This window comes from Kogia breviceps, chromosome 6, assembly GCF_026419965.1.
Source record: "Kogia breviceps isolate mKogBre1 chromosome 6, mKogBre1 haplotype 1, whole genome shotgun sequence".
NCBI classification, from domain to species: Eukaryota; Metazoa; Chordata; class Mammalia; order Artiodactyla; family Physeteridae; genus Kogia; species Kogia breviceps.
The window spans coordinates 144149682-144157577 of record NC_081315.1 but is presented as its reverse complement, the minus strand read 5'-3'; the positions used below and the strand labels follow the sequence as shown (position 1 = coordinate 144157577).

General features: G+C 46.4%; 1 protein-coding gene across 13 annotated transcripts in view; it reads left to right on the top strand.

The window, feature by feature from the left end:
- The first annotated feature begins 1559 nt into the window (after positions 1-1559).
- ACOX3 (acyl-CoA oxidase 3, pristanoyl) overlaps positions 1560-7896 on the top strand; it is a 46769-nt gene continuing 40432 nt past the window's right edge. For 11 of the 13 annotated variants that reach the window (XR_010841160.1, XR_010841159.1, XR_010841158.1 and 8 more), the window contains exon 1: positions 1599-1773. The gene's annotated coding sequence lies outside the window, so the exon portion shown is untranslated. Of the gene's footprint in view, positions 1774-7896 lie in introns of all 13 variants that reach the window. The other 2 variants (XM_059066504.2, XM_067036765.1) reach the window with 2 other exon arrangements.

Sequence of the window (7896 nt, the reverse complement as noted above, 5' to 3'; positions counted from 1 at the left end):
GTGGCCTGGGGTTGGGAGTGGTCTCAGGATACTGCTAGCCTAGAGAACTTCCAGTGAGGATGGAAATGTTCTAGGTCTGCATTGTCTGAAACAGTAGCCACATGTGGCTATGGAACATGTGAACTGCAGCTAATGCAACTGGGGAACTTAATGTGAAATGTATTTAACTAATGCACATTTGAATTAAAATAGGCGCATGAGGCTAGTGGCTACTGTATTGGACAGTGTGGCTCTAGAGAGACCCAGGTGGGACTCCCAAACATCCTCCAGGCTAGGTCCTCAACATCTAAGTGCCGGACACCGGGTGGAGCTCAGGGAAAGCAGCGGCTGAGGCTTCAGCGGGAAGGCCCTCTAGGCTCTGAGTGTCCCGAGTGCCAGCCCTATCGTGCTGACTGAACATGGGCTTCACGCCACTTCAGTAGGAGCCTATCCTCCCCATTTACTTTCTAGGTCCTCAGCCAGACAGTCCCCTGATGCCAAGTCTCCTTCAGTATTTAAACCCTTTGGATTGAATTGTTGGGTTTACGGTTTCCAAAAATAAATTCTTTCATTGACTCATGCCTGTAACATTTGCCATGAAGATCAAAGCTTCGGCCCTTTCTGTGTGCAGCATACAAAACCATATTGCATTGCATAACTCTTTCCCGATACCATTCTCAGCTGCCTACTACTGGATGTAGATTTACTACGGGGAAGGAGATTGGGGCTTGTGGTCCTGGCAGAGCTGTGACAGGACCATACTTGGTACCAAATCATCACGGCCCATTCCAACCCAGTGACCCGGTGACTCCTTTCCAACCACTCTTCTGAGGATCCCGAACTGGTAAGGGAGGTGGTGGTGGTGGGAGAGAAAGGAGGAAGGGGATAAGGAGAGACAAGTGGCCAGAGTTTTGGAGGAGACTTTAGTGTTAACAATGTGTTCAAATAATTGCAGTTACCAACAATGGCCAACAGAGCAAATGACTCAAAATGAGCAGGGAATGGGTGTGCCCAACAGGGTGGAGTGGGACAGATGTCAAAAGGACAAGAGTGGGCGGATGGGGACTGACGGCAGAACCCCAGCAGAGCCAGATCATCGTCAGCTGAGTTACCGAAAGAGCCCTGCCCTACTGCTCACACCAGCTCCGGGCGGCTTTACCAGGAAGTAGCCAAGAAAACATGTGCAAAACAGAACTCCCTTTCTCTTCTCCCAAGTGGCTCCCCCTATGTCGGTCTCCATGGCATCTCTACCTACCCAGCAAAACAACCCTGAGTAGTGTGTGAACCCTTCTTCTCTCCCCACCTTGCCACCGCCCCAAAAGTCATTATGTCCACCCAGTTCCACCTAGAGATGTCCAAAGCACGTTCCCTGTCAAATGCACGTCAAGCAGTGTCCTAAAACCAGGGAGGGAACAGAATCCCCGGGATTCTTCTGCAGGAAGGTCCGCTGGGAAGAGCGCCAGGGGCCGTCGGAGGAAAGTCCCCCGTTTGCGCGCAGCCTCAGCTGCCGCTGCGCGCGGACGCGTCCTGCGTTTCCCGGGCGACGGGGCGGGCGGCGCGGTGAGATGACGTCAGGGGGCGGGGGAGGAGAACCGGGGCGGTGCGGACGGCAGGCCCTGTTTGCGGCTGCGCGCGCTCCTCTTCGTCTGGGACTTCGGCCTCGGTCCTGGGGACGAACGTCGAGCGCCTGCTGTGTGCGCTGGGCTGTGCGAGGACCCGCGAGCCGGAGGGCCTGGCGAGTTCCGAAGGTCCAGACCGCCTTAGCCCGGGAGCGCGGCGGCGGCACGTGCAAAGGTCCGGGGGCAAACGTGTGTCCCGCGCGGGATTGCTGGGCGCAGAGGCTGCCAGGGCCGGCGGCCGGGCGGGTAACTGCGCGAGACGTTTTGAGGAGTTACGACATTGTCCCCTGAGGTCACCTAAAGGGAGAATGATCGGATCCGCATGTTAGGGCCCCATCTCTGAAATTGTCTGCAAGCGGCTATTGCCACAATAATGGTATGGACATTCCATGCCGGGAACTGCTCCAAGTGCCCCCGTGAATGGCAACAGCCTGCAGACTAGATACAGGACTAGACTTACCGTGTTCTCATCACCCCCGAGAGGTGAAGTGACTTTGCCAAATTCGCCCGACGCGTAAGCTCTAGAGTTGGGATCTGACACCAGGCGTCTGGCTTCAGATCCTCGTAGGTAACAGCTGAACCATCATGCAGTACTGTTGGTGACCTCAGGCGGCATTTTGCTGCTTAGGATCCTGGCATTTGGGGTGGGATGTGCCTGATGACAGCGTTAAGACCTTGGACAATTTACTCCACTCTGACAAGCTGCGGTTTCCTCACGTGGAAAGTGAGAGTGCTGATTTTAGTGGGGTTGCCAGCACCATGGAGATCAACTATTCAATCTATGTTAGCAACGTGCGAGATTAACACACACCCCCACACTCAATGTTTGCTCAATAATTGGAGGTTATTATGATAGATGTAATAGGAGCAACGAGAAACGAAAGGGTTCGCTTGGCATTAAAGAGGTGCAATGGGGGGTGGGGGGGGGAGGAAGGCTTGGAAACTCATTGGATTATGGGGCACAAGGGAGGGGGGAATTCCAGGATGACACTTGGGTTTATAGATCAACTAACCCTTGGGCCACTGGCAGCAAAGAACTGGCCCCGCAGGGGGACAGGTAGAGCCGGGGGCTGAGGATGAGTTCGGTGCTGAACATTCAGAGTTTGAGGACCTCTGGAACACGAGAGGAGAGGGGTGTCCAGGAAACTGCCGATGAGCACGTGGGGCTGGGGTGAGGAGCTGGGAGCCCTTGGTGAATTAAGTCAATGTAAATGGATGAGATGATGCCGGGCGAGAGTGGCCGAGGCCTAGTCTGCAAGGAGACAGGAGAGCAGCAGCGAGAGAAGTGTGGTGTTCTGGACCAACCAACAGGAGGGACCCCGAAGAGCAACCCGGATGGGGCCGCCTGCAGCGAAGTCCAGAAAGATACAAAGTTCCCTTGGACTTTGTAGCTTGCACTTGGGGGCACTTGGTCTCTGCCAAGAGCTGTGCCTTACTTTTTCTTCTTGTTTTTAAATTTAACCTATTTATTATTGAGCTATAACTCACCGTACGATTCACCCATCTAAAGTGTACGGATCAGTGGTTTTCCCTATCCTGTGTTCACAGAGTTGTGCAACCAACCCCGCTGTTTACTTCCAGGACACGTTCCTCACTCCAAAAGAAACCTTGGACACGTTAGTTGGCACAATCCGTATCTTCCCACCTCCCCAGCTCCTGGCAGCTGCTAATACTTTCTGTCTCTCTCTTTTTACCCTATATGATCATTTCACTTAAATGGGATCATGCAGTCTGTTATTTTTCAAGTCTGACTTCTTTCACTCGGCATCATGTTTTCAAGGTTCATCTACATTGTAGCATATGCCAGTACTACCTTCCTTTTGGTGGCAAATAATATTTCATTGTATGGAGAGACTACATTTTATTGATGAACATATGGCTTGTTTCTACTTTGGGGTTATTATAAATGCCGCTGTGAATATGCTTATACAAATTTTTGTGTGGATATTTATTTTCATTTCTCTTGGCTATATACCTAGAAGCGGCTTTGCCGGGTCATGTGGTAACAGTATACTTAAGCTTTTGAAAAATTACCAAATTTTCCAAAGTCACTGCACCATTTTACATTCCCACCAGCAGTGTATAAGGGTTCCAGTTTCTCCACATCCTCATCAACACTTGTTATTATCTATTTTTTTATCCATGGCCATCCTAGGGTATGCAAAGTGGTATCTTATTTTTGTTTTGATTTGCATTTCCCTGATGGCTAATGACGTTGAGAGCCTTTTCATGAGCTTGTTGGCCATTCGTATATCTTTAGAGAACTGTCTATTTGAGCCATTTAAATTGGGTTATTTGGCTTTATTATTAAGTTTTAAGATTCTTTATGTAGCCTGGGTACAAGTCCCTTATCAATATATTATTTTCAGATCTCTTCCCCCATTCTCTGGGTTGTCATTTCACTTTTTTAAAAAAATTTTATTGGAGTATAGTTGATTTGCAATGTTGTGTTAGCTTCAGGTGTACAGCAAAGTGAATCAGTTATACATATAGCCACTCTTTTTTTAAAAGAAAACTTCTTTTCCCATAGAGGCCATTACAGAGTATTGAGTAGAGTTCCCTGTGCTATACAGCAGGTTCTTATGAGTTATCTATTTTATATATAGTAGTGTATATATGTCAGTCCCAATCTTCCAGTTTATCCCTCCCTCCCCTTTACCCCCAGTAACCATAAGTTTATTTTCTACATCCGTGGCTCTCCTTCTGTTTTGTAAATAAGTTCATTTGTACCCTTTTTTTTAGATTCCACATATAAGCGATATCATATGATATTTGTCTTTCTGTGTCTGACTTACTTCACTCAGTATGACAATCTCTAGGTCCTTCCATGTTGCTGCAAATGGCATTATTTTGTTCTTTTTTATGGCTGAGTCATATTCCATTGTATATATGTATCACATCTCCTTTGTCCATTCTTCTGTTGATGGACATTTAGGCTGCTTTCATGTCCTGGCTATTGTAAATAGTGCTGCAATGAACGTTGGGGTGCGTGTATCTTTTTGAATTATGGTTTTCTCTGGGTATATGCCCAGGAGTGGGATTGCTGGGTCATATGGCAACTCTATAGTTAGTTTTTTAAGGAACCTCCATACTGTTTTCCATAGCGGCAGTGATAGTGACCAGGGTTCTTGGCCTTCCCCAACCAATAGAAATTGATCAGAGGCCAGACAAGAAATTCAAACAAGGCTTTATTGGGACCCCTGCTGCGTCAGCGGGGAGCAAACAACAGGTTCCCTTGCTGGCTCGCTCCCTGAGGGGGTGCGAGCCGCTTCCTTATATGGGGTGAGGGTAGGGGTGGGTACAGGGGTCGAGCCAGAGGGGTGGCTTAGGGCGTCTGCCCGCCCCTTTGGCGGTGTCGAGTGCAGGGCGCATGCGCAGCGCCCGCTTTTGCTCCCGGCTCTTCAGAAGTGGCAGTTGCGTTTTTTGGTCTTTTGTATATTTTGTCCAGAATTTGCCCCAACTGCCCATATGCACGCAGTTATTTTTAGTCCCATATAGTTTCTTTGCCTTTTGTTGCTCAAGGAGAGGTGTGTCCATGTGCAAAAGCACGGCAGCAAAGGGTCCCAGCTCCCAGGCCTGTCTCAGCTGTACCAGTTTACATTCCTACCCACAGCGTAGGAGGGGTCCCTTTTCTCCTCACCCTCTCCAGCATGTATTGTTTGTAGATTTTTTGATGACGGCTATTCTGACTGGTGTGAGGTGATACCTCATTGTGGTTTTGATTTGCCACTTTCTTGATGGTGACCTTTGCAGCAAAACATTTTCGTTTTGATGAAGTCCAGTATTCTTTTGTTGCTTGTGCTTTTGGTATCATCTCTAAGAAGGCTTTGCCTATCCTCAAATTATAAAGATTTACTCTTATATATATTTCTAAGAGTTTATAGTTGTAGCTCTTACATTTAGATCTGTGATCCATTCTGAGTTAAGTTTTTGTGTGTGTGTGGAAAGAGTTCACCTTCATTCCTTTGCATGGGGTTATTCATCTGCCCCAGCACCATTTGAGAAAAGACTGTTTTTCTCCGCTGAACTCTGTTGGCACCCTTCTCCAAAAGCAATTGACCCTACACGTTAAGGTTTGTTGCTGGACTCTCAATCCTGTTCCATTGATAAATATGTCTGTCTTTACGCCAGTACCACAGTGTCTTCATTATTGTCACTTTGTAGCAAATTTTGAAATCAGGAAGAAGTGTGGGCCTTCCCTGGTGGCGCAGTGGTTGAGGGTCCACTTGCCGATGCAGGGGACGCGGGTTCGTGCCCCGGTCCGGGAGGATCCCACGTGCCGCGGAGCGGCTGGGCCCGTGAGCCGTGGCCGCTGCGCCTGCGCGTCCGGAACCTGTGCTCCGCAACGGGAGAGGCCGCAACAGTGAGAGGCCCGCGTACCGCAAAAAAAAAAAAAAAAAAAAAAAAATTCCATCTGTAAATGAAACATAGTCCCTTTATTTCTTACTCACGTCAAATTTTTTAAAGAAATATGAGAGGGCTCCCCTGGTGGCGCAGTGGTTGAGATTCCGCCTGCCGATGCAGGGGACGCGGGTTCGAGCCCCGGTCCGGGAGGATCCCACGTGCCGCGGAGCGGCTGGGCCCGTGAGCCGTGGCCGCTGCGCCTGCGCGTCCGGAGCCTGTGCCCCGCAACGGGAGAGGCCGCAACAGTGAGAGGCCTGCGTAATGCAAAAAAAAAAAAAAAAAAAAAAAAAGAAGTGTGAACCTTCCAACTTTGTTTTTCAAGGTGTTTTTGTCTATTCTGAGTTCCCTATATTTCCATATGAATTTTAGGGTCAGCTTTTTAATTCTTGCAAACAAAGCCAGCTGGAATTTTGACTGAATCTGTAGATGAGTTGGGGAATATTGGTATTTTAACAATATTAAGTCTTTTGATCCGTGAACAAGGGGTACAAGACTTCCACCACCAGGGCAGTCTTATTTAGGTCTTAGATTTCTTTCAAAAATGTTTTATAGTTTTCAGAGTACAAGTTTTGCACTTCTTTTGTTGAATTTATTTCCAAGTATTTTATCATATTTAATGCTGTTGTTGATGGAATTGTTTTCTTGATTTCATTTTTGAGTTGTTCATTGCTAGTATATAGAAACCAGTTGACTTTTGCTTACTGATCTTGTACCCTGCCAACTGGCTGAACTGATTTATTAATTCTAATCGCTTTTTGGCATTTCTATATACAAAGTCATGTCATCTGCAGATAGAGATAGGTTTCTAATCTGGATGCCTTTAATTTCATTTCTTGCCTAATTACATTGACTAGCACGTCCAGTATAGTGTTGACTAGAAGAGGTAGTGGACGTCCTTGTCTTGTTCCTGACCTTAGGGGAAAGGCATTCAGTCTTTCATATTTAAGTACAATGATAGCGATGGGGTTTTCGTAGATGCCTTTTATCATGTTAAATAGCCCTTATCAAACTATTTCTAGTTTATTGAGTTTTTATCATGAAAGGGTGTTCAATTTTGTCAGATGCTTTTTCTGCAACTGTTGATATGACCATGTGTTTTTTGTCCTTTATTCTGTTGGGATGGTGTATTGCATGAATTGATTTTCAAATGTTGAATCAGCCTTACATTCCTAGTATAAATTTTACTTTGTCATGGTGTATAATCTTTTTTGTATGTTGCTGCATTTAGTCTGCAAGATTTATTGAGGATTTTTGCTATATTCATGAGGGGTGTTGGTCTGTAGTTTTCTTGTGATGTCTTTGGTTTCAAGGGAATAGTGGCTTAATGGAACACTTTACAGACATGTTCCTTCCTCTTTTTTTGTGGGAGGTGGGGAATGGGGGGAAGAGTTTGTAGATTACTGGTATTCTTCTTTAAATGTTTGGTAGAATTCACAACCGAAGGCCTCCGGCTTTTCTTTGTGTGTCGTTTATTGATTCCTAATTCAATCTCTTTACTTGTTATAGGTCTATTCACATTTTCTATTTCTTCATGAGTCGGTTTTGGTAGATTGTGTCTTTTGAGGAATTTGTCCATTTTATGGAGTGTATCGGATTTGTTGGCATACAGTGGTTCATAGGATTCCCTTAGAATCCTTTTTATTTCTTTAAGGTCAGTAGTAATAGTCCCTCCTTGGTTCCTGAAGTTAGTAATTTGTGTTTTCCCTCTTTTTTAACTGGGCCAATCAGGCTAAAAGTTTGTCAATTTTGTCAGTCTTTTCCAAGAACCAACTTCTGTTTTTGTTGATTTTCTCTTTTCTAGTCCCTAATTTTGGCTCCAATCTTTTATCTTCTTCCTTTCTGCTTGCTCTGGGTTTAGTCTGTGCTTTTCCCCAGCATCTTAAGGTGGTGCCTG